Raw genomic sequence first — 26,089 nt, 5'->3', positions numbered from 1 at the left:
CAAAGTCCATCTGGATATCAGTTCCGCCATGACTAACGTTTCTCCTTACGTTGAGTTCCAGGTGGGCCTATTTCCGTAGGGGTTTCTTGGTTCATCTTGTATCTATTGAAGATTTTTTTACGAGTCTGTGCATTTTCTTATTAAATCTTCACCACAGGCCTGAGAAATAGACAATCTATTCCCATTTTACAAATGCCAGCTTTTCAGGGAACCTTTACCTGAACATCCTTTTCTAAAATAGCAGCCTCTCAATATATACACTCTCATGTTGTTTTTTGTTTGTTTACGGCCAAAGCTGCGGTATATGGAAGTTCCCAGGCTAGGGATTGAGTCAGACCTGCAGCTGCCCTCCTACACCACAGTCACAGCAACTGAATCCGAGCCACATTTGCGACCTCTGCCACAGCTTGCAGCAACACTGGGTCTTTAACCCACTGAGCGAGGCTAGGGATCCAACTGCATCCTCATGGATACTAGTTGGGTTCTTAACCCGCTGAGCCCCAAGAGGAACTCCTCTTGTTGCCGCTTTCATTTCCCATCCCTCTTAACTCATAGCCATTTACCATAAACATTTAACGTACATTTTGTTATTTTCTGATGTTGACAAAAAAAAAAAAACCCAAAAAAACAAAGCCACCACCACGTTAGAGTTGTGGGTTAAGTTTTATTTGGGGCAAAATGAGGACCAGAGCCCGGGAAACAGCCTCTCAGCTCTGAGGAACTGCTCTGAAGAAGTGTGTGGTGGTGGGGATGGGGAGGTCAGCATACATGTGATTTTAATAAAGGGGGATATGTACAATCAACCACACATTTTTGGGAGAAGGTTGCTGCTAGTCACGAGGAGTAGATGTCTCTATTAAATTTTAGTGCTTTTCTAGATTGGAGAAGATGCAAGAAATTGGGCTCATTCCATCCCCTGAAAAGTACCTAACTACCTGAAGGCCTGTTCTGCTAATTTTCCCCAGAGCACAGAGTTCCTCATCCCTGATCTCTGCCTTGAACTCCTTTCAGGGTGTGTTGAAGGTGAGTGACTGCAATGGCTAGTGACTTAATCCTCATAGAGGCAGATGAAGAGTGACAGTTTTTAGTTGGCACCTAGTACCTGCTGTCATCCTAGAATTTAAGGTTCGCAGGGGCAGAGATTTTTTTCTTGCTCACTGTTGTTCCGAAATCTGGAAGAGTAGTATATTATACTCCATGAATGTTGGTTGAATAAATGAGGAAACAGCTTAGTTAAATGTTTGGCCCATTGCTATACAGAGTGAGTGGCAGAGGTAGACCTTGATTCAGGTATAATTCTGAATCTTTTACTATTTGGTGTGGTGATGAAACCAACACAGAAGAAAGGAGGTCTGAGATGATCACAGAGGTGGAAATGAAGACTGATCACATGGGGCATCTAGCCCCAGACATTGGGCTAGACTTTATAGTCACTTAAGCTAATAAATTTCTTTTTCTTTCTTTCTCTCCCTATTTCTTTCTTTTCTTTCTTTCTTTCTCTCCCCCTTTATCTCTCACTTTCCTTCCTTCCTCCCTCCTTCTGTTCGTTCTTTCTTTCCTTCTTTCTTCCTTTCTTTCCCCCTCCCTCCCTTTCTCCCTCTTACCTTCCTCCCTTCCTTCCAATCATTTATTGAGTCAGCTAGCTGCGATTTTTCACCCAAAAGGATCCTAACATGGTAGACCAAGAAGTGGCCCAACTATTTTAGCAAAAAGAGTGAATGTTTCAGTTGTTGACCAGTCCATTCCACTGAAGCAGGACACAGTCATCTTCACTTGTGTCCTTTTAGGCCATTTTTCTTTTTCTTTCTTTCTTTCTTTCTTTCTTTCTTTCTTTCTTTCTTTCTTTCTTTCTTTCTTTCTTTCTTTCTTTCTTTCCTTCCTTCCTTCCTTCCTTCCTTCCTTCCTTCCTTTCTTTCTTTCCTTTCTTCTTTTTTTTTTTTTTTTGTCTTTTTAGGGATGCACCTGTGGCATATGGAGATTCCCAGGCTAGGGGTCTAATTGGAGCCGTAGCAGCTGGCCTACATCACAGCCACAGTAACTCCAGATCCAAGCCGCATCTGTGACCTACACCATAGCTCACAGCAATGCTGGATCCTTAACCCACTGGGTGAGGCCAGGGATCAAACCTGCGTCCTCATGGATGCTAGTCAGATTTGTTTCTGCTGAGCCATACAGGAACTCTCTAGACCATTTTTCTTACTTGGGCCCCTGAAATGACATTTTCAAAGTGTTAAAACCACAGCAGAAGTGGAATGTCAAAAAATAACAAGAGATTGGTTTCCAGTGTTACATACATACAATGTAATGTATTTAAAATACAGCTGCAAAATGTACGTTTTCTCCTACCTTTAGAGTAGGAAAGCAGCTGTCCTCTTCTATACCATTTGGCCTTTTTGTTGCCAATGAGGGTTGCCTTTTTCATTTTCCTCAAACAATCATGTTCATGCTCTTGTGTCCTGAGACGGTGAAATTTAGTTTCATCAACATCCTAATTTTAAAACCATCAGGGGAGTTCCCGTCGTGGCGCAGTGGTTAACGAATCTGACTAGGAACCATGAGGTTGCGGGTTCGGTCCCTGCCCTTGCTCAGTGGGTTAACGATCCGGCGTTGCCATGAGCTGTGGTGTAGGTTGCAGACGCGGCTCGGATCCCACGTTGCTGTGGCTCTGGCGTAGGCCGGTGGCTACAGCTCTGATTCGACCTCTAGCCTGGGAACCTCCATATGCCACGGGAGCGGCCCACGAAATAGCAAAAAAACAAAAAAACAAAACAAAACAAAAAAAACCATCAGGAGTTCCCATCATGGCACTACTTTGGGCACTTTCAAAGTTGCATCTTTTTTTTTTTGTTTGTTTGATGACAGCAAGTCACAATTCTGTTCCAGAGAACTGAGTCCCTGGTCAGGAGTTTTTCTGTTTAAAGGAACTTTCTCTTATTCATTAATGACCTTTCAAAGTTTGTGTTAAGGCTCAGAAACTAGTAAACCATTTGGAAGCTGTCACTAAATACTTACTTTCAATCAACAGGAAACAAACATGATTTGATTTATCCCATCCTCTGTGTTTTGCAATTTGTGTGGAAACTCTTGCCTGTGAAGAGGGCAGGGTGGAAGGAAAGATTATTTGAAGAAGCTGACTTGGTATTTGCATTTTTGGGGGTGTACTTTTTTGGGGGGTGCCAAAATCGTGGCATATGGAGGTTCCCAGGCTAGGGGTCCAATTGGAGCTGTAGCCACCGGCCTATGCCACAGTCACAGCCACTTGGGATCCAAGCCGTGTCTGCAACCTATACCACAGCTCACACCAATACCAGATCCTTAACCCACTGAGCGAGGCCAGGGATCAAACCCAAGTCCTCATGGATTCTAGTTGGGTTCCTTAATCACTGAGCCATGACGGGAACTTTTGGGTGTACAGTGTTTCTTTAGGGGCTGTGGCAGGTATTTTCTTTGCCTCAAGACCCTGAGACATTGAGTCTTTCTCTGAACTTTTGGAATTAGGACACGACCAATTTCAGATTTGAAAGAGTTAAATGAGACATTTGCGACACAACAGATTTGACAAGCAGTTGCCTCACCCTGAGATTATGTGACAAAAGCCACAGTTTTTCTGTGCACATTCTGGAAAACCGCCACAACCCCATCATTTTCCTTACCGCATGCTTCTAACTTTCCAAAAGGAAAGTCTGTTTATTTGCCACTCTATCCTGAGCTGCTCCCAAGTGAAAGTAAAGTGAGGTGGTTACAAGCGTGCAAGCTAGAACCAAACGCTTGGGGTCAAGTTCTCACTTTGCTTCTCTGTGACTTAATTTCTATCCATTTTCTATAAAAGCGGATATGATAACAGATTCTGCCTGGGAAGATACCTTCTAGGATTAAATGAGATAATGCTCTTGCATGTCAAGTGTTTCCCAGACCTGAACCTCACTCCTGGGTTAGCTGTAGGCATATCCTCCATCCAAGAGTGTGATGTCTGTAGTAAGGGTGTCATCTATTAGTTTGTATATGATGACAAAAGACTGAAGGTGCCATTTGTCTCGTGTCTACAACACAAAGTCTGAAGCAACACTCCTAGGAGTCTAGCAATTTGGTAGAAACAGTCCAAAGACAAAGAGGTGCTGCCTGTTTGAATGGTCTAGACATCTAGCAAGAAGGTCAGGATTAGAGGTCTATGTGATTAGAGTCTCCTAGGTTCCCGCCCTCACTAAGTCCTTTAGTTCAGATGCTGGGTGTATCTTTCTCCACTGACTCAGGCTTTGAGCCCTGGTTTGGCTTCTCTGACCTCAGATTATACATCCTGATTCAAGGGGTTAAGGATATAAAAAAGTGTCAAACTAGATAAGTAGCTGTCTGTTGGAATTTACTTGTGCAACAGACTCCCAGTTTACCTCTTTTTTATTTTTTATTCTTTCTCCACCCCAGTATAATACCAATGATTCATTCAAAATCTTTGTTTTAGCAACATTTTTAGGAGTTCCCTGGTAGCTCAGTGGGTTAAAGATCCAGTGTTATCACCACTGTGGCTCTGGTTACTCCTGTAGCTCGGATTTGATCCCTGGTCTGGGAACTCCTGCATGTCATGGGCACGGCCAAAAAAAAGTTTAAGCACTAGTATAAATCAGAAACTAGGTTTCCTATAATTCATGATCTTATATTTTTCAAACTTGAATATTCACTCCTTGTTTAAAAAGTGACTAGATAGGTTTTTTTTTTTTTTCCTTTTAGATCTGTGTACTGGCTTATTTAAATTTAAATGATTGCTTTCCATTTGTGACTTCTTCCATCCTATTTCTTCTTACTTTTTTATTTCGAGATGCCCTTTCAGTATTTCTTTTAGAATGGGCTTAGTCTTGCTGTACAGTAGAAATTGACAGAACACTGTAAATCAACTATAATGGAAAAAATAAAAATCATAAAAAAGTGAGTAAGGAGTTCCTGTTGTGGCGCAGTGGTTAACGAATCCGACTAGGAACCATGAGGTTGTGGGTTAGGTCTCTGGCCTCGCTCAGTGGGTTGAGAATCCAGCATTGCCATGAGCTGTGGTGTAGGTCGAAGACGAGGCTTGGATCCCAAGTTGCTGTGGCTCTGGTGTAGGCCGGCAGCTGTAGCTCCAATTCGACCCCTAGCCTGGGGACTTCCATATGCCACAGGAGCGGCCCAAGAAATAGCAAAAAGACAAAAATAAATACATAAATACATAAAAAGTGAGTAAATAATATAAGGAATTGAAATTACCACTTTGCAGTATAATTTCCTATAAAGGTGCAATATAAATGGTGACTCATCCCAGATGAATGAACAGATGGCCATTGGTAAAACTGATATATCTCCACAGAGTCATTTGATAGAAGGAGATGAGATTGGAGACTAGAGTCCTTAGGGTCTGACCCTAATTATAGATCTCTCCAATCCAGAAAAGCTGTTTGTTTTCTTCCTAGCATTTGCCACCATTATAAATTGTCTTGTTTGTTCGCTTTATGATCTGATTCTTCCAAATAGAAGGCCTCATGTTCATCCGCCACCAAAGTGATCTTATAATAGACACCCAGTAGATAATCTGTGGGGTGCAGGAATTGATGCATCAAGGCTCCCCTCTCCTAGTCTGAGGTGTATTCTTGCCACCATCATGTCACCACTGCCTCTGCCCCTCTTACTTTCCCCATTCATTTTCAACAGTTTGCCCAAATCATTTCATAGCTCCTCAAGGGTTGGTTTCTTCTTGTTTGTTGTTCACCTGAAATTAACACAATATTGTGGTGGGGTTTTTTTTTGGGGGGGGGGTCTTTTTGCCTTTTCTAGGGCCGCTCCCACAGCATGTGGAGGTTCCCAGCCTATGGGTCTAATTGGAGCCGTAGATGCTGGCCAACGCCAGAACCACAGCAACATAGGATCTGAGCTGTGTCTGCAACCTACACCACAGCTCACAGCAACGCCGGATCCTTAACCCACTGAGCGAGGCCAGGGATGGAACCCACAACCTCATGGTTCCTAGTCAGATTCATTAACCACTGAGCCACAACGGGAACTCCTGAAATTAACACAATATTGTAAATCAACTATCTTCACTTTAAAAAAGTAACTGTCCATTATTTTAGAGAAAGAAGCTGCTAAGGAGTGATGTCTTGTCTTTCCCAGGAATCACATTTTCTAAAATAAGTATTCCAACTTCAGGAAATTTTTGAAAATTATTAAAGTAGTTCCCCATTCTGCTAACATGTTACCCTATTTTCTTATGGCACAATTTTAATTGTTCCCCCAAGTGTTGGGGTTAGGGGTAGTTTTTATTTGCTTTTGCATGCTTTTCTTTTTTTTTTCTTTTCTATAATAAACTAACTTTATATTTTTATAATCTCAAAAATAAATATTATATGTTAAAAATTCTGCTCTGTTTCTACATAAGAAAAAATGTCTTTTTCTTTTCTTGTGATGTAATTCACATATCATAAATCCACCTATTTAAAGTGCATGTTTGGAGTTCCCATCGTGGCTCAGTGGTTAACAAATCTGACTAGGAACCTTGAGGTTGCGGGTTCAATCCATGGCCTTGCTCAGTGGGTTAAGGATCCAGTGTTGCTGTGAGCTGTGGTGTAGGTTGGATCTGGCATTGCTGTGGCTCTGGCGTAGGCTGGTGGCTGCAGCTCCCATTAGACTCCTAGCCTGAGAACCTCCATATGCTGCAGGTTTGGCCCTGAAAAGACAAATAAATAAATAAATACAGTGCTTGTTTATGGTATCTGTGCTTTTTAGTTTATTCACAGATAGGTGCAACCATCAATTTTAGAACATCTTCTTTTCTTTTCTGTTTTTTTTCTTTTTAGTGCTGCACCCACGGCATATGGAGGTTCCTAGGCTAGGGGTCTAATTGGAGCTACAGCTGCCGGCTTACATCACAGCCACAGCAACGCCAGATCTGAGCCATGTCTGTGAGCTACACCACAGCTCACAGTAACGCTGGATCCTTAACCTGCTGAGCAAGGCCAGGGATCGAACCCGCAACCTCATGGTTCCTAGTCGGATTCGTTTCCACTGTGCCACAATGGGAACTCCCAATTTTAGAGCATTTTCATCACCACCCCCCTCAACCACACACCTCTTAGTCTCTCTCCATTCTCTCCCCCTAGCTCCAGGAAAGCACTAATCTATGTTCTGTGTCTAAGGATTTGCCTAATCTGGATATTTCATAGAAACGGAATCATATGCTCTGCTATCTTTTTTTACTGTCTCCTCTCAGACACCTGAGGAGATATGCTTATGTCCACTTGGAGGCCTGTACAGAATCATTCATTGTAGCATCATTTTGAGTCACCACCATGGGAAACGACACAGGGTATGCAACACAGAAAGGAGGTAAACTTACTGTGTTTACAATACAGTGTGACATACTGAGACAGCAGTTCAGAATGAATTTTTACTTCTCATAACAACATAGGTGAATTTAAATACTCTTAAGAAATATATTCAGCTGGACACAAAGAAGTTCAGACCTGTGTTTCCATTTATTTGATGTTGAAAGCAGAGAAATCTAAAATATCATGATCATAGTCAGAATGGGGGGTTTCTTTTGGGGGTTTCTGTCTGGGAAATAGCAAAAACAATGCTGTCTAGGATCTTTGAGAAATTCTATATATTAATTTGAAGAATGTCAGTACACATGTTTTATAAGAGGTCATCAAGCTGTACACTTAATATCAGTGTACCATATACCATGTAAAGCAGCCATCAAATAAAAAACAAATACCAAGAATATTTTTCTTGGAGTTCCCGCTGTAGCACCACGGGATCGGCAGCATCTTGGGAGTTCTGGGACTCAGGTTCGATCCCGGCCTGGCACAGTGGGTTAAGAATCTGGCATTGCTGGAGTTCCCGTCGTGGCGCAGTGGTTAACGAATCCGACTAGGAACCATGAGGTTGCGGGTTCGGTCCCTGCCCTTGCTCAGTGGGTTAACGATCCGGCGTTGCCGTGAGCTGTGGTGTAGGTTGCAGACGCGGCTCGGATCCTGCGTTGCTGTGGCTCTGGCGTAGGCCGGTGGCTACAGCTCCGATTCAACCCCTAGCCTGGGAACCTCCATATGCCGCGGGAGCGGCCCAAGAAATAGCAACAACAACAACAACAACAACAAACAACAAACGACAAAAGACAAAAAAAAAAAAAAAAAGAATCTGGCATTGCTGAATTAGGTCGCAACTGTGGCTCAGATCTGATCCCTGACCTGGGAACTCCATATGCTGCACGGCGGCCAAAAAAGAAAAAAAAAAAGAATATAAGAATATTGTTTTCACAAAGCAAACCTCTGGCCTTGATGTCTTTCTCTGAATTCTTCCAAATAGTTAAGATAGAAACAATGCCATCTTGAAAGTACTTCCAGAACACACTTTCAGAGATTTAGAGGGACCATACCCAAACTATTTTTTTTATATATATTTTTTTTATTTTCCCACTGTACAGCAAGGGGGTCAGGTTATCCTTACATGTATACATTACAATTACATTTTTTCCCCCACCCTTTGTTCTGTTGCAACATGAGTATCTAGACAAAGTTCTCAATGCTATTCAGCAGGATCTCCTTGTAAATCTATTCTAAATTGTGTCTGATAAGCCCAAGCTCCCGATCCCTCCCACTCCCTCCCCCTCCCATCAGGCAGCCACAAGTCTCTTCTCCACGTCCATGATTTTCTTTTCTGAGGAGAAGTTCATTTGTGCTGGATATTAGATTCCAGTTATAAGTGATATCATATGGTATTTGTCTTTGTCTTTCTGGCTCATTTCACTCAGGATGAGATTCTCTAGTTCCATCCATGTTGCTGCAAATGGCATTATGTCATTCTTTGTTATGGCTGAGTAGTATTCCATTGTGTATGTATACCACATCTTCCGAATCCAATCATCTATCGATGGACATTTGGGTTGTTTCCATGTCCTGGCTATTGTGAATAGTGCTGCAATGAACATGCGGGTGCACGTGTCTCCCGCAACCTCATGGTTTCTAGTCGGATTCGTTAACCACTGCGCCACGATGGGAACTCTGAATTTGCTGGGTTTTGTGTTTTAGATTGCTATAGAGTGTGTCTGTGCTGAGATCACCCTGTGGTAAAAGCTTAAGGTTTTCTCAGGTCTTTTCTGAGGCTGTGTCTTTCTCAGGGCATGTATAGTCACTTTCTAAATTCCCACATACATGTGATTACTTTTGGTTATGCTAATCTTTAAACAAAAAAAGGGGGGAGGAAAAATGAAAGAGAAAAAGATGCTTTCCCTTTAAATACCTGGGAAGCCACTCAGCTTGTGGGGTTTGAAACAATGACAACCTGCCTTTATGCCTACATCTCCATTACTGAAAGCAGTAATCCACAATCAGAACATAGAAACCCAATTTCTTAAAAAAAAATTTAAATTATTTTTATTTTTTTTAGGACTGCACCTGTGGCACATGAAAGTTCCCAGGTTAGAAGTTGAATCGGAGCTGTAGCCACCAGCCTATGCCACAGCCACAGCAACGCCAGATCCGAGCTCTGTCTGCAACCGACACCACACCTCTCTGGGTCCTTAACCCACTGAGCTTGGCCAGGGATCGAACCTGAGTCCTCATGGTTACTAGTCAGATTCGGTTCCTGCTGAGCCATGATGGGAACTCCCTAGAAACCCAGTATTTAGAATGTAAGGTTCTTATTGCCCATTGCTCAGTTGGTTAAGGATCCAGCGTTGCTGCAAGCAGTGGCATAGGTCGCAGATGTGGCTTAGATCTGGCATTGCTGTGGCTGTGGCGTGAGCTGGCAGCTGCAGCTCTGTTTCAACCCCTAGCCTATGAATTTCCATATGCTGTAGATTTGGACCTAAAAAGAAAAATAATGGCAGCATCAATTACAAACTAGGGTCTCAAGCATTTCCTCCAGCAGAAATTTCTCCTCCTTGAATGAGAACTGTAATTGTTAATCAAAATGCTCTTTAGTGACTCATTCTCTGGGAAAAGCCAGTGCCTTTTGGCATGAGTAGATTTGGTCTATTTTGCTTTTGGGTTCCCTTAAGTCAACTGCTGTTTGGTTTTCTAGACTCACCAAGAGAACAAAAGACCTGGGCAAGCAGTATACAGAATGATTGGACTCTCGTGGTGTCTTCTGTATTTGCAGGTGGCTTCAAGAACCAGTGAAAAGGGTATATGTTTAAGAATCACTCACTGGCTGAGGAAAAGTCTTGAAGAAAAAGGAGGTGGAGTTTTCCTGCTGTTTTAGTCTTGAAAGTCACTCTACTTCCAGTTTCCTGCTGGGGATGAGGATTGGAGGCATGAGGCAATGACTGATTTTCCAGGTAAAGAACTATGGCCATCATCCGCCACCCCTGGGAGCAGCTGTGTTCCCTTTAGGTGGTATGGATCTGTGTGCATGGGGCTTAAGGTGTGTCTGTGTGATGTGATTGTGAATATGTAGGCAATGAGTAGGGTTAAAAATACATGTCTCCTCAGTAGATAAGTCCCACTCATGCATCATAATTGCCAGCATCATCTTTCTCAAAGTCCCACCAGCACTGCACACTTTCTGTGTATTATCTCATTCAACCCTCCCCACAGCTGTGCTGAGCTTTGATTCACTATTCCCACTTCTCAGAGAGAAACTGAGGCTCAGAGAAAATTGTCACATGCTGAGCTCCTATGTGGAAGAGCCAATGTGTGAACCCAGGCATGTGGCTGGTGCTCTAGATCACTGACCTGATCACTCAATATCACTCAGCCACAGGATCATTCTCATCTCAGGGCAAAAGCATCCCAGCATCCATGTACTTGCCTGAAGTACTAGCGTCTACTGAGGTCCAAGACTGCCCATTATTAGGAGGTGGCCTCAGTGGTCACAGAACCCAGGGCATTTAACAGCCAACTTGGGCACAGTCGTGAGCGTGAAGGCCCCTAGGAAGCCACGTGCCCCGGGTCAGCCCACAGATTCTGAGAAGTGTGAGGCTTTGTATCCACAATGCAGGTTGACAGATGTCAGTGCCAGGGCCACTCCTCCCTCTGGTCCAGAGCAGCTAAGAATCAGGGAAATATTTTAGCATGTTCAATAACATTATCACCACAAGCCCTGCAAGTGTCAAATTGTATGCACTTCATACTCCAGAACAGTGATAGATAAGGACTCAGTATATGGGTTTGTTATCAGCTGCAGCCTGTTCCTCATTTCTTTCCCACCCCTCTCCTTTGCCTTCCTTCCTCCACCAAAGAGGGTAGCCCCTGATAGCTCAGGCCTTGCTTGTTAACCAGTTTCTGTCATAGATTCTCACCCCGGGTCTATATCAAGCAAAGCTCTCTAAGTAATTCCTGAGCAGCATTACCAATGCCTGATGGTCACCCTGTGTCCTTCCAGCTCCCCCTGGGAGCCTGCTGGAGGAGCTTCCCAGGAATGGGGCAGAGGAAGAGTTTCCACCTAACGCCGAGGTAAGCTCACCTGTCTTTTTCAGATATAGAGGTGCTGCTTTCTTTGTTTCTTTCTTTCTTTTTAAATTCAACTGAATTCACATATCAATATCTGAGCATGGGAGCTTCCTTATGGCATAGTGGGCTACGGATCTTGCATTGTCATTGCAGAGGCTCAGGTTGCTGCTCTGACTCATGTTTGAACCCTGGCCCAGGAATTTCCACATGCCATGGGCACAGTCAATAAATAAATAAATAAATAAATAAAAGAAGGAAAGAAAATCTGTGAGTTCCCACTGTGGTGCAATGGGATTGGCAGCATCACTGGAGCACTGGGATATAGCTTCAATTCTGGCCCCAGCACAGTGGGTTAAGGATCCAGCACTGCCGCAACAGGGACAACTGCAGCTTGGATCTGATCCCCAGCCTGGGAACTCCATATGCCAAGGGGTGGCCAAAAAAGAAAAAAAAAAAAGAAAGAAAGAAAGAATGAAAAAGAGTTCCCGTTGTGGCTCAGCAGGTTAAGAACCCGATATAGGAGTTCCCATTGTGGCTCAGTGATAATGAACCCAACTACTGTCCATGAGGGCTCAGGTGTGATTCCCTGGCCTTGCTCAGTGGGTTAAGGATCCAGTGTTGCCACAAGCTGAGGTGCAGGTCACAGAGGCATCTTGGATCTGGCATTGCTATGGCTGTGGCATAGGCCAGCAGCTGCACCTCTGATTTGACCTCTAGTCTAGGAACTTCCATGTGCCACAAGTGCAGCCATAAAAGGAAAAAAAAAACCTAAGCATGTGTATTAAAGGTGAGATTTACAATTTCCTGCTTGGGGAGCACTGAGTCTCTCACCAATGAGCCCCAATTCTAGAGTCCTTTCACAAGTGCAGCATCAGCTTATAGATCATGCTGGAGCCTTTCCTCAGCAGAAAAGTTTCTTCACTGGATTAAGAATTTTGCAATGGAGTTCCCTGGTGGCCTAGCAGTCAAAGATTTTGTGTTGTCACTGAGTTCAATCCCAGGCCTGGGAACTTCCACATGTCCTGGGCACGGCCAAGAAAGCAAGAAATTTTGCAATGGGCAACTGATTCGGTCTTGAAAGAGTCATGGTGTGAGAGAAGCTTGTGCCTTTTTCGCCAGTGTCTTCTATACTGTCTTTTGGGACTTTTGACTAGATGGTTTCCCATATGTTTCTTAAAGTGTCCAATGGGACAAAAGACCCATTTCAGAAACATACAGTGTGATCTGATACTCAGTGTTTTCTTTTCTGTAATTGCAGGTGGCCTCAAGAGTAAGTGAAAATGGTATGTATTCTGGAATCACTCACTTGGCTTGGGAGAAAATGCAGAAAGAAAGGTAAACCTTGTTGTCTGGCTTTCGTCTGAAGGGCCACCCTGAATCTGAATTCCTGCCAGGAGCAAGGGCTGAGAATGTGGTAAAAGAAGCTGATTTCCCAGGCAAAGAACTATGGCCATTTTTCTTTCTTTTTTCAGGCTACAGCTGTGGCATATTGAAGTTCCCAGACTAGGGGTCAGATTGGACCTGCAGCTGCCAGCTACACCACAGCCACAGCCACACTGAATCTATGCCTTGTCTGTGACCTACACCACAGCTCATGGCAACGCCAGATCCTAAACCCACTGAGCAAGGCCAGGGATCGAACCTGCATCTTCATGGATACTAATCTGGTTCTGAACCTGCTGAGCCATAGCAGTAACTCCTGTGGCCATTTTTCAACAAATAGTTTCATTGCCTTTAAGTGGTGACAGTTTGTGTGCATAGCAGTGGGCCATTGTCAGTGTGATCTGTGTGGTGTGATTCTAAATGCCTGTATGCCTGTCCATGTGTGTGTGTTTCCCTAGATTGACATCCCCACCAACAACACAACGGCCAGGGTCAAATTCTAAAGGAAAAATCCCATCACTACTGTTTCATGCAATCACATGCAGTTAAAATGTAAGAAACTGGAGTTCCCGTCATAGCGCAGGGGAAATGTATCTGACTAGGAAACATGATGTTGCGAGTTCAGTCCCTGGCCTCAGTCAGTGGGTTAAGGATCTGGCATTGCTCTGAGCTGTGGTGTAGGTCACAAACACCGTTCGGATCTAGCATTGCTGTGGCTGTGGCATAGGTCAGCAGCTGTAGTTCTGATTAGACCCCTAGGCTGGGAACCTCCATATGCTGTGAGTGCAGCCCTAAAAAGACAAAAAGACAAAATAATAATAATAAAATAAAATGTAAGGAACAGTATAATTTATGAATGTGTGCAGTTCATTGTAAGGAACCTTTGTCTTAATAAACTTGGGGAAAATCCCATCGCCAACTAGGAAAATGTTCACAGGGTTCCAGTGGACAAAAGGGTGTTGCACAATAATGATTACTGGGTCAATAACAACTTCTATGAATAATTCTCAGCCCTTGGAGTTCCCTTCAAGCAGTTTGATTGTTGGTGTTGAATGAAAAGCAGCCACACTGCCCTTATTTCACATAGAAGAAAAGAGAGGCTGGAGCAGGTGCTAAATTATGGGGGTCACAGAGCCCAGGAGTGGGGAACTGGGTGAGGCAGTCTAGACCCTTCGATCCAGAGCCTATGTACTTTCTCCCACGCCTCTACTACCTGGGAGAGACTTGGGACTTCTATGAGTTTGGCATCAATTATGACTATAACCCTCACTCCTGGAGTTCCTGTTGTGGCTCAGTGGGTTAAGAACTCAGCATAGTGTCCATGAGGATACAAGTTTGATCCCTGGCCTTGCTCAGTGGGTAAGAAGTGAGGCGTTGCTCACCAGTGTTGCCACCAGGGGAGGCGTAGTTTGCAGACACAGCTCAGATCTGGCATAGATGTGGCTGTGGCGTAGGCCAGCACTTGCAGCTCAGATTCAACCCCTAATCTGGGAACTTCTATATGCTGCAGGTGCAGCCATAAAAAGAAAAATAAAATAAGACAATAAAATAAAAAAAGCATTTGTTCCTTCATCCCACTGTCCACACTGCAAATGCCCACTAGCCCTGTGTTTCCAGCACAGAGAGAATATTCCCATCCTCATAGAACATTCTCTTGGGCAGCTCTGAGCCTGGCTCACGGTCTGTTCACTAAAGTCATTTAACCCAAAGCATGTGCTTCACAGTTGGACTTGCAAGCTAATAAGAGTGGAGGCTAGAGCTAGAAGGGCTCTGCAGCAGGGGAGCAAGAAGTTGAAGGGGGATCCCCTCTCTCACTTTCAGGCTTGCTGCTGTGATCAATGACTTAGTGAAGGGCTCTGGCTCCAGGAGCCCAGGGAAGGTCTGAGAATCCAGAGGGAAGAGCCAGGTGGTGCTGCGTGAGCCAGCGGGGGCCCAGCTGCAGGAGGAGGAAAGAGTGAGCCACACTCTGTAATAACTTGATTGCTTATGTTTGTGTCTCTACAGATTGGATCGTTGACCAAAGATATGATTCCAGCAGCAAAGATGAAGACTCTCCATGTAGGGAACCACACGCAGGTAGGATCCTGGGAGCCGTTGGGTTATACCCGCCACTTTGGAGACTGAGGAGGGAGGGTGTGAAAACAGAGAGGAAAAGGAAATGTGTGTTCTTTTCCTGTTTGCATAAAATAAGAATAAGAGCTAACTGGAGTTCCTGTTGTGGCTCAGCTGATTAAGAACCAGACATAGTGTCTGTGAGGATGTGGGTTCCATCCCTGGCCTCACTCAGTAGGTTAAGGATCTGCTGTTGCCGCAAGTTGCAGATGTGGCTCAGATCTGGTGTGGCTGTGGCTGTGGCTGTTGCTGGCAGCTGTAGCTCTGATTCGACCCCTAGCCTGGGAACTTCCATATCTGCTGGTGTGGCCGTAGGGGGGTGGGGGGGAGAAGGAGCTATCATGGCTCTTGCTTTGGAGCCTTTGGGGGTACTGCTTGTAGTGATCTTTTGGGGGTACTGCTTGTAGTGATCTTTTCTTGCCTTGGTATCTAACGTTTATCTCTACCAACACCCCCGAGACCTGCTCTTTTCTGCTTCTGCCAAACACCAAATCTTTGGTCATGTTTGGTTGGCATCTCTTGGGAATTGAGCCTTAGAGTTAGGGGTTGGGTTTGGTGTTCACTTACAATGCAGGATGGCTGAACCTCAGGAACACTTGAACCTGGAGACAGAGTTCTGCATGTGTGAGCTAGGTGCTGGGGGAGAAACAGACACTCTCCCTCAGGGCTTTCGGATCTTGTGGCAGCACCTTCATGTCCTATTCTCATATTTCCTCAGGGTTGAAGGGTGCTCCCAGGGGTGGGAAAATTGGGGGTTGGGGGCAGCTGGGGCCTGAATTCTCACCTCTACCCTAACTCTGTGCTCTCTTTTCCCAAGGCCACTCCGTCACCATCTCTGCCCTCATGCATGCAGAAGCCTATTTGACAGATTCTGAGGATTAGGATCCAGAGACCAGCAACCTGCATGTAATTGATTTCCAACTTATGTGTCTTTTTAAAAATCTGTTTATTTGCTACCTATGGACTCTTCTTTGTAGCTCTCTCCCATTCTTTTTTATGATGCTCAGCCTGAAGGACCTGATCTCATCCAGGCACTTGAAATTCTGGGATCTTCAATGTCTATAAATTTTTTTTCTTGTCTTTTTGCTTTTTTTAGAGCTGCTCTTGCGGCATATGGAGATTCTCAGGCTAGGGTCTAATCGGAGCTGTAGCCGCCAGCCTACACCAGAGCTACAGCAACATGGGATCCGAGCCAGGTCTGCGACCTACACCACAGCCACAGCAACGTGGGATCTGAGCCATGTCTGCAGCCAACACCACAGCTCTCGGCAACGCCGGATCCTTAACCCACTGAACAAGGCCAGGGATCAAACCCGCAGCCTCATTGTCCCTAGTCAGATTCGTTAACCACTGAGCCACGACAGGAACTCTGTTCAATGCCTATAAAATCTTTCTTTATCCCACAACTTTCGAAGCATCATCCCGGCTCCTGATACCCTGTCTGCACCACTGAGCTGTGTTGAGCCACCCTGGGTGGCCTGGGCAGAGAGGGAGCCTGGGAGTCAGAAGAGCTGGGTGCCTCTCACCTGGGTTTCTCCTGCACTGGATGGCTCTGGACATGCACAATTGTTTTCTGCCTTTCAGCTATTATCAAGATTACACAATTAAAAAAAAAAAGATTATTCCACTAGGAATCTGATTCCAGAAATCCTCTTGACCTGGATTCAAGAGAATGAATCAAGAAAAGTAAAAGGAGATGAAAAGGAACAAGAGGAAATGTGAGTGTAGAGAGAGGATGAGGAAGAGTAGAAGGCAGATAAGTGCACTTCGGGAAAATCAAACCCAAAACCGAAAACCCAAAGAGTTCCCTGGGGAGGCCACTACTGCATGTGACCAGGCAGGGGAGATAAATGATAGTTACCATCAATGCCAGTGAGTACAGAATGAACTGACAACCTATGGCCAAGGATGGACACCCAGTCCTTCCTTACAAGGCCCTAAAGAAAGGGCTGTAGATGAAGTTCCCATCGTGGCTCAGTGGTTAACGAATCCGACTAAGAACCATGAGGTTGCGGGTTCAATCCCTGGCCTTGTTCAGTGGGTTAAGGATCCAGCATTGCCGTGAGCTGAGGTGAAGTTTACGGATATGGCTCTGATCCTGCATGGGTGTGGCTCTGGCGTAGGCTGGCGACTATAGCTCTGATTAGACCCCTAGCCTGGGAACCTCCATGTGCCACAGGAGTGGCCCTAGAAATGGCAAAAAAAAAGGGGGGGAGTGGTTGTAGGGCCGCCATATGTGTGACTCTGGCAGGTGCAGATCACATTGTGTTCTGTGCAAAGTGTCCCTGGAGGGGTTCAACATCCTACTCCTGCAGGACCCAGTCCTGTCCTCCCAACCCTCTCAAGGTGAATAGGAAGCACCTCAGACGATCAGTGTGCTGAGACTGTGTAGGTTGCCCTTGACCCCCCTCCCCGCCCCCATTTTAGGCCTCCTGAGAAAGGGGTGAGGAGGACAGAGGCACCAGGGCTCCTTCTCATGCGAGCAGGACAGCTCACCTGGGTCAGTGCTGATCCATCCCTGTGGACACACAGCAGCCCTAGCCTCAACGGGGGGACACTGTAGGATCCAAGTCCAGCTAGGAGTTGCCCCTCCCCTGGAGGCCCCTCAGCCTGGGTCACCTCATGGCACCGTTTCTCAGGCTGAGATTCTGTAGATCTTTCATATGCAAATAAAAATCAAGCAAAACATGGAGTTCCCATCAAGGCGCAGAATCCAACTAGGAACCATGAGGTTGTGGGTCCGATCCCAGGCCTTGCTTAGTGGGTCAGTGGGTTAAGGATCTGGCGTTGCCATCAGCTGTTGTTTAGGTCGAAGATGCGGCTCGGATCTGGCATTGCTGTGGCTGTGGTGTAGGCCGGCCACTGTAGCTCCGATTTGACTCCTAGCCTGGGAACCTCCATATGCCGTGGGTGTGGCCTGAAAAGACAAAAGACCAAAAAAAAAAAAAAAAAAAAAAAAAAATCAAGCAAAACACAAACACTCAGAAGAAATTCACTGGCATGCTACTTTGGGGTGTGTTAAAGAGTTAGGATTCTAAGTTACTTACATTTCTTTTATTTTCCAATTTTGTAAATAAATAAAACATAATTTGTGTTACATTTTCAAAACCAGGATCTTCTGTGAACTTTTCTTACTGGAATATACCATAACTTTTTGATTTTATTATTACAGCATAATAATTTTCTCTTAATTGAGAGCCATAGGCAAAGTTTGGCTGCAGTGTTAAAAAGGAAAATGATTATTGGGGGGAAAAAGATAGACATCTATTTTGAATCAAGGAAAAACAATAGTTATTTATTGCAGAATAATATTGAAATAACAAACTTTTTTTTTCTTTATGATTCCCTTCCTCACTTCACCTTGCTGACTAGATTCCAGATTTTAGTTTTTCTCCTGTTATAGCAAATGAATGCATAATGTTAGGAATCCTGAGACAGCAGGTTATATCTGCCAATGTCAAGATAGATGAAGAGGCATCTTCCCCAGCCAGTCAGAGATTTCTTTGAGCATGAGTAGGGATGCCATTGGACTATGACAGCAACTCAGAACTAGAACTTGCTCAAGAAGAGCAGGAAGGAGTTCCCGTCGTGGCGCAGTGGTTAACGAATCCGACTAGGAACCATGAGGTTGCGGGTTCGGTCCCTGCCCTTGCTCAGTGGGTTAATGATCTGGCGTTGCCGTGACCTGTGGTGTAGGTTGCAGATTCGGCTCGGATCCCGCGTTGCTGTGGCTCTGGCGTAGGCTGGTGGCTACAGCTCCGATTCAACCCCTAGCCTGGGAACCTCCATATGCCGCGGGAGCGGCCCAAGAAATAGCAACAACAACAACAGCAAAAAAGACAAAAGACAAAAGACAAAAAAAAAAAAAAAAAAAAAAGAAGAAGAAGAGCAGGGAAACTGGAGAGGAATGGCTTTCTGGACTCCCAACATCTCTAACAAGCCCTGATTATCAGTCTCGTGGAAGGACTGCTTGTTCTAATACATCTGTTTGGATGGAGCCACAGGCAGCTTCAGAAGTGACCCTGGGAGTCCCCATTGTGGTGCAGCAGAAATGAATCCGACTGGGAACCATGAGGTTGCAGGTTCAATCCTGGCCTTGCTCTTTGGCATAAAGATCTTCCATATGCCACAGGTGCAGCCCTAAAAAGACAAAAACAAAACAAAGAAGTGATCCTGATGTCTGGAACAGTGACCAATCACTGTGTTAGCCTCTCTGGTGATTGGCTCAGTGGAAAATGCTGGGATATGTCTGATAGTTAGACTGGGGTGGTCAAGGACAAAATGTCTGGGACCTGTTTCACCATCCCCAATACAGGTTTGCGTGAAGCAAAAAGTAAACTCACTTAGAGAATCAAATAATTCATTTTTCTCAAAAACGACATTGTGGACACTTAGCAAACATCCATCCATGCATTCATCACAGTGGCTGCCCGCACCCACTGTGGGTTAGAATCACCTGGGGGCTCAGAAACATTTTCAGACTCAGATGGTGCTGGCTTTGTTACTCTCCATGTGTGGCCAGGGACCAGAGGTGTCAATACCTCCTGGGCTCCTGTCAGAAATACAGATTCTTAGGCTAGCTCAATCCTACAGAATTGGAATCTGCATTTTAGGAAGACTCCAGGTAATGCAGTATACATTCAAGTTTGAGAAACCATCGTTGAGACAGTGCTTCTGAACACCTGTGAGTCATGTGTAAAGTTTCTTTTTTATTTATTTATATATTTATTTATTTATTTATTTATTTATCTTATGTCTTTTTAGACCGCACCGAGGCATATGGAGATTCCCAGGCTAGGGGTCGAATTGGAGCTGCAGCTGCTGGCCTACGCCAGAGCCACAGCAATGCCAGATCCAAGCCGTGTCTACGACCTACACCACAGCTCATGGCAACGCTGGATCCTTAACCCACTGGGCAAGGCCAGGGATCGAACCCTCAACCTCATGGTTCCTATTCGGATTCGTTTCCCCTGCGCCATGATGGGAACTCCTAAAGTTTCTTTTTTAAAACTTTTTTTTGTCTTTTTTTTTTTTTAGGGCCACACCTGCAGCATATGGAAATTCCCAGGCTAGGGGCTGAAACGGAGCTGCAACTGCCAGCCTATGCCGCAGCCACATAAGATCCAATTCACATCTGTGACCTGCATCGCAGCTCATGGCTGTATCCTTTAACCCACTGAGCGAGGCAAGGGATGGAGCCTGCATATTCATGGATACTATTTGGATTCTTAACCTGCTGAGCCACAATGAGAACTCCTAAATTTTTTTTATTATAATTGATTTACAATGTTCTGGCAATTTCTGTTGCACAGCAAAGTGACCCAATCATATATATATACGCATACATTCTTTGCTCATATTATCTTCTATCATGCTCTATCACAAGTGATTGGATAGAGTTACCTGTGCTGTACAGCAGGATTTCATTGCTTATCCATTCTAAATGTAATAGTTTATATCTACTAACCCCAAACTCCCAGTTCATCCCACTCCCTCCTCCTCCCTCTCCCACTTGGAAACAGTCTATTTGATAGATAGGTTTTTCTGTGCCATGTTTTTAGATTACACATATAAGTGGCTATCATATGATATTTGTCTTTCTATTCCTGACTCTCTTCACCTAGTATGAGAATCTCTAGTTGCATCTGTGTTGCTGCAAATGGCATTATTTTGTTCTTTTTTATGGCTGAGTAGTATTCTATTGTATGTATGTACCACGTCTTCTTAAGCTATTCATTTGCTGATGGACATTTAGGTTGTTTCCATGTCTTGGCTGTTGTGAATAGTGCTGCTATGAACATACAGTGCATGCATCTTTTTGAATGAAAGTTTTCTCTAGATATATACCCAGGAGTGGAATTGCTGGTTTATATGGTAGTTCTATATTTAGTTTTCCGAGGAATCTCCATACTGTTTCCCATAATGGTTGTGCCAATTTTCATTCCCACTAACAGTGCAGGAGGGTTCTCCTTTCTCCACACCCTCACCAGCACTTGTTATTTGTATATTTATTAATGATAGCCATTCTGACTGGTATGAGGTGGTACCTCATTGTAGTTTTGATTTGCATTTCTCTAATAATGAGTGATGTTGAACATTTTTTCCTGTGCCTGTTGGCCACCCCTATGTCTTCTTGGAGGAATGTCTGTTTAGGTCTTCTGCCCATTTTTCTTTCTTTTTTTTTTTAATTTTTTTATTTTCCCACTGTACAGCAAGGGGGTCAGGTTATCCTTACATGTATACATTACCATTACGTTTTTCCCCCACCCTTTGTTCTGTTGCAACATGAGTATCTAGACAAAGTTCTCAATGCTATTCAGCAGGATCTCCTTGTAAATCTATTCTAAGTTGTGTCTGATAAGCCCAAGCTCCCGATCCCTCCCACTCCCTCCCCCTCCCATCAGGCAGCCACAAGTCTCTTCTCCACGTCCATGATTTTCTTTTCTGAGGAGAAGTTCATTTGTGCTGGATATTAGATTCCAGTTATAAGTGATATCATATGGTATTTGTCTTTGTCTTTCTGGCTCATTTCACTCAGGATGAGATTCTCTAGTTCCATCCATGTTGCTGCAAATGGCATTATGTCATTCTTTGTTATGGCTGAGTAGTATTCCATTGTGTATGTATACCACATCTTCCGAATCCAATCATCTATCGATGGACATTTGGGTTGTTTCCATGTCCTAGCTATTGTGAATAGTGCTGCAATGAACATGCGGGTGCACGTGTCTCTTTTAAGTAGAGTTTTGTCCGGATAGATGCCCAAGAGTGGGATTGCGGGGTTATATGGAAGGTCTATGTATAGATTTCTAAGGTATCTCCAAACTGTTCTCCATAGTGGCTGGTACCAGTTTACATTCCCACCAGCAGTGCAGGAGGGTTCCTTTTTCTCCACAGCCCCTCCAGCACTTGTTATTTGTGGATTTATTAATGATGGCCATTCTGACTGGTGTGAGGTGGTATCTCATGGTAGTTTGGATTTGCATTTCTCTTATAATCGGCGATGTTGAGCATTTTTTCATGTGTTTGTTGGCCATCTGTATATCTTCTTTGGAGAAATGTCTATTCAGGTCTTTTGCCCATTTTTCCATTGATTGATTGGCTTTTTTGCTGTTGGGTTGTATAAGTTGTTTATATATTCTAGAGATGAAGCCCTTGTCAGTTGCATCATTTGAAACTATTTTCTCCCATTCTGTAAGTTGTCTTTTTGTTTTCTTTTGGGTTTCCTTTGCTGTGCAAAAGCTTTTCAGTTTGATGAGGTCCCATGGGTTTATTTTTGCTCTGATTTCTATTGCTTTGGGAGACTGACCTGAGAAAATATTCATGATGTTGATGTCAGAGAGTGTTTTGCCTATGTTTTCTTCTAGGAGTTTGATGGTGTCCTGTCGTATATTTAAGTCTTTCAGCCATTTGGAGTTTATTTTTGTGCATGGTGTGAGGGTGTGTTCTAGTTTCATTGCTTTGCATGCAGCTGTCCAGGTTTCCCAGCAATGCTTGCTGAATAGACTTTCTTTTTCCCATTTGATGTTCTTGCCTCCCTTGTCAAAGATTAATTGACCATAGGTGTCAGGGTTTATTTCCGGATTCTCTATTCTTTTCCATTGGTTTGTCTGTCTGTTTTGATACCAGTACCACACTGTTTTGATGGCTTTGTAGTATTTCTTGAAGTCTGGGAGAGTTATGCCTCCTGCTTGGTTTTTGTTTCTCAGGATTGCTTTGGCAATTCTGGGTCTTTTGTTGTTCCATATAAATGTTTGGATTGTTTGTTCTAGTTCTGTGAAAAATGTCATGGGTCATTTGATAGGGATTGCATTGAATCTGTAGATTGCTTTGGATAGTATGGCCATTTTTACAATATTGATTTTCCCAATCCAGGAACATGGAATATCTTTCCATTTCTTTACATCTTCTTTGATTTCTTTGATTAAAGTTTTATAGTTCTCAGCATATAGGTCCTTTACCTCCTTGGTCAGGTGTATTCCGAGGTATTTGATTTTGTGAGGTGCAATTTTAAAAGGTATCGTATTTTTGTATTCCTTTTCTAATATTTCATTGCTGGTATACAGAAATGCAACTGACTTCTGAATGTTAATCTTATATCCTGCTACTTTGCTGAATTTATTAATCAGTTCAAGTAGTTTTGGGGTTGAGTCCTTAGGGTTTTCTATGCATAGTATCATGTCATCTGCATACAGTGACAGTTTTATCTCTTCTCTTCCTATATGGATGCCTTTTATTTCTTTTGTTTGTCTAATTGCTGTGGCTAGGACTTCCAAAACTATGTTGAAGAGCAGTGGTGAGAGTGGGCATCCCTGTCTTGTTCCAGATTTGAGTGAGAAGGCTTTCAGTTTTTCCCCATTGAGTATTATATTTGCTGTGGGTTTCTCATAAATGGCTTTGATTATATTCAGGAATGTTCCCTCTATACCCACTTTGGCGAGGGTCTTGATCATGAATGGATGTTGGACTTTGTCAAATGCTTTTTCTGCGTCTATTGAGATGATCATACGATTTTTGACTTTTTTTTTGTTAATGTGGTGTATGATGCTGATTGATTTGCGTATGTTGAACCATCCTTGTGAACCTGGGATGAACCCAACCTGGTCATGGTGTATAATTTTTTTGGTATGTTGTTGGATTCGGTTGGCTAAGATTTTGTTGAGAATTTTTGCATCTATATTCATCAATGATATTGGCTGATAGTTTTCTTTTTTGGTGGTATCTCTGTCTGGCTTTGGAATGAGGGTGATGGTGGCATCATAGAATGTCTTTGGGAGTATTCCTTCTTCTTCAATCTTTTGAAAGAGTTTAAGGAGGATGGGCACCAATTCCTCTTTATATGTTTGATAAAATTCACCTGTGAAGCCAACTGGTCCTGGACTTTTATTTGTAGGGAGTGATTTTATGACCTCTTCAATTTCATTTCTAGTGATGGGTCTGTTCAGTTGGTCTGTTTCTTCTTGATTCAGTTTTGGCAGGCTGTAAGATTCTAGAAAATTGTCCATTTCTTCCAGATTGTCAAACTTGTTGCCGTATAGTTGTTCATAGTATTCTCTTATGGTTTTTTGTATTTCTGCTGTATCCGTTGTGATTTCTCCTTTTTCATTTATAATTTTGGTTATTTGGGTTCTTTCTCTCCTCTTTTTAGTGAGTCTGGCCAGGGGTTTGTCAATTTTGTTTACCTTTTCAAAGAACCAGCTCTTGGTTTCATTAATTTTCTCTATTGTTTTTTGAGTCCCTATTTTATTGATTTCTTCTTTGATCTTTATAATTTCCTTCCTTCTGCTGGCTTTAGGACTTTTTTGTTCTTCTTTTTCTAATTCATTTAGGTGGAGGGTTAAGTTGTCAATTTGGGATCTTTCTTCTTTTTTGAGAAAGGCCTGTATTGCTATAAATTTCCCTCTGAGCACTGCTTTCGCAGCATCGCATAGATTTTGAGAGGTTGTGTCTTCATTATCATTTGTTTCAAGGTAGTTTTTAATTTCCTTCTTGATTTCCTCATTGACCCATTGGTTTTTTAGTAGCATGTTGTTTAGTCTCCATGTAGTAGGTTTTTTCTCTTTCCTTTTCCCATGGTTGATTTCTAATTTCATGGCATTGTGGTCAGAGAAGATACTTGAGATAATTTCTGTGCTCCTAAATTTATTGAGGTTAGCTTTGTGTCCCAATATGTGGTCGATTCTTGAGAATGTTCCATGACCATTTGAGAAGAATGTGTATTCTGATTTTTTTGGATGTAGTGTCCTGAAGATATCAATTAAGTCTAACTTTTCTCTTGTTTCCTTTAGGATCTCTGTTGCTTTATTGGTTTTCTGTCTAGAGGATCTGTCCATTGATGTGAGGGGGGTATTAAGGTCTCCTACTATGATTGTATTCTCATCAATATCTCCCTTTATGTATGTTAATATTTGATGTATGTATCTGGGTGCTCCTATATTTGGGGCATATATGTTGACGATAGTAACAACCTCTCCTTGGATGGATCCCTTAATCATTAAGTAGTGTCCTTCTTTATCTTTTTCTGCCCATTTTTCAACTGGGTTATTTGTTTTTTTGCTGTTCAGTTATATGAATTGTTTGTATATTTTGGAGAATAAGCCCTTGTAAGTTGCATTGTTTACAACTATAAACTTCATAAAGTTTCTTATAAACTTATTTAAAATGACTCCAACAAAATATGCATTAAACTCAGCTTATCCAAAATATTATCATTTTCTTTACGTCACTACCGGTGTCTTGAGTGTTTAATTGTCACCAGTGACTACCCTATTGAATACACAGATCTAGGCATGCCTCGAATACCGTATCTTTTTTTGTTTTTGTTTTTGTTTTTGTCTTTTTAGGGCCACATCTTGGCATATGAAAGTTCTCAGACCAGGGGTCAGATTGAAGCTGTAGCTGCCAGCCTACGCCACAGTTACAGTGTCACCAGACCTGAGCCACATCTGTGACCTATACACCACAGCTCGTGGTAACACTGGAACCTGAACCCACTGAGTGAGGCCAGGGATCAAACCCGAGTCATCGTGAATACTAGTTGGGTTCATTACCACTGAGCCATGACAGGAAATTCAAAATATCATATCTTTTTAAAAAAATCTCTGAGTGGTGGAATTCCCGTGGTGGCACAGCAGTAATGAACCTGACTAGTATCCATGAGTATGTGGGTTGATCCCTGGCCTTGCTCAGTGGGTTAATGATCTGGCATTGCTGTGAGCTGTGGTGTAGGTCCATGAGGATGGAGATTTAATCCCTGGCCTCACTCAGTGGGTTAAGGATATGGTGTTGCCATGAGCTGCAGTGTAGGTCACAGACCTGGCTTAGACCCCAGGTTGCTGTGGCTGTGGTGTAGGCTGACAGCTTCAGCTCTAATTCAACCCCTAGCCCGGGAAATTCCATAACCTGCCAGTGCAGTCCTTAAAAAAAAAAAAAAAAAAAAAAAAAAAAGGCAAAGCAAGACAAGGAAACAAGTACGTATCCATCAACAGATGAATGGATAAAAACTGTGATCTATCTCTAGAGATAGAGATATATTTGCAATGGAATATTAATCAGCCACATAAAAAGGAAATCCAGGAGTTCCCTTTGTGACACAATGTCTCTCCTCCACTGCTCTGGGACCCCCTGGGGTGGGAATCACATCTTATTTTGTCTTCTTAGTACAGTGTCTGGCACCTAGCAGG

The 26,089-nt window shown here is 43.4% G+C and overlaps 1 long non-coding RNA gene across 2 annotated transcripts; it reads left to right on the top strand.

Annotated features, from left to right (window-relative positions):
- The first annotated feature begins 8 nt into the window (after positions 1-8).
- On the top strand, positions 9-18,014 carry LOC100522281 (uncharacterized). 2 transcript variants are annotated; one of them, XR_002338497.2, is made up of 7 exons: positions 9-61; positions 879-1,023; positions 10,120-10,297; positions 11,344-11,414; positions 12,670-12,694; positions 14,799-14,870; positions 15,724-18,014. It is a non-coding gene; the product is annotated as an uncharacterized LOC100522281 (long non-coding RNA). The 2 variants fall into 2 exon arrangements; XR_307448.4 differs by lacking the exon at positions 879-1,023.
- Positions 18,015-26,089: the final 8,075 nt, after the last annotated feature.

The sequence above is a fragment of the Sus scrofa genome, chromosome 14 (genome assembly GCF_054392235.1).
Source record: "Sus scrofa isolate SSC_HxYL_T2T_F1_AM1 chromosome 14, Sscrofa_HxYL_maternal_Yorkshire_Landrace_v2.0, whole genome shotgun sequence".
In the NCBI taxonomy this organism is placed as follows: domain Eukaryota; kingdom Metazoa; phylum Chordata; class Mammalia; order Artiodactyla; family Suidae; genus Sus; species Sus scrofa.
The sequence above is the reverse complement of the archived record's forward strand: the minus strand, read 5'-3'. Positions and strand labels throughout refer to the sequence as shown.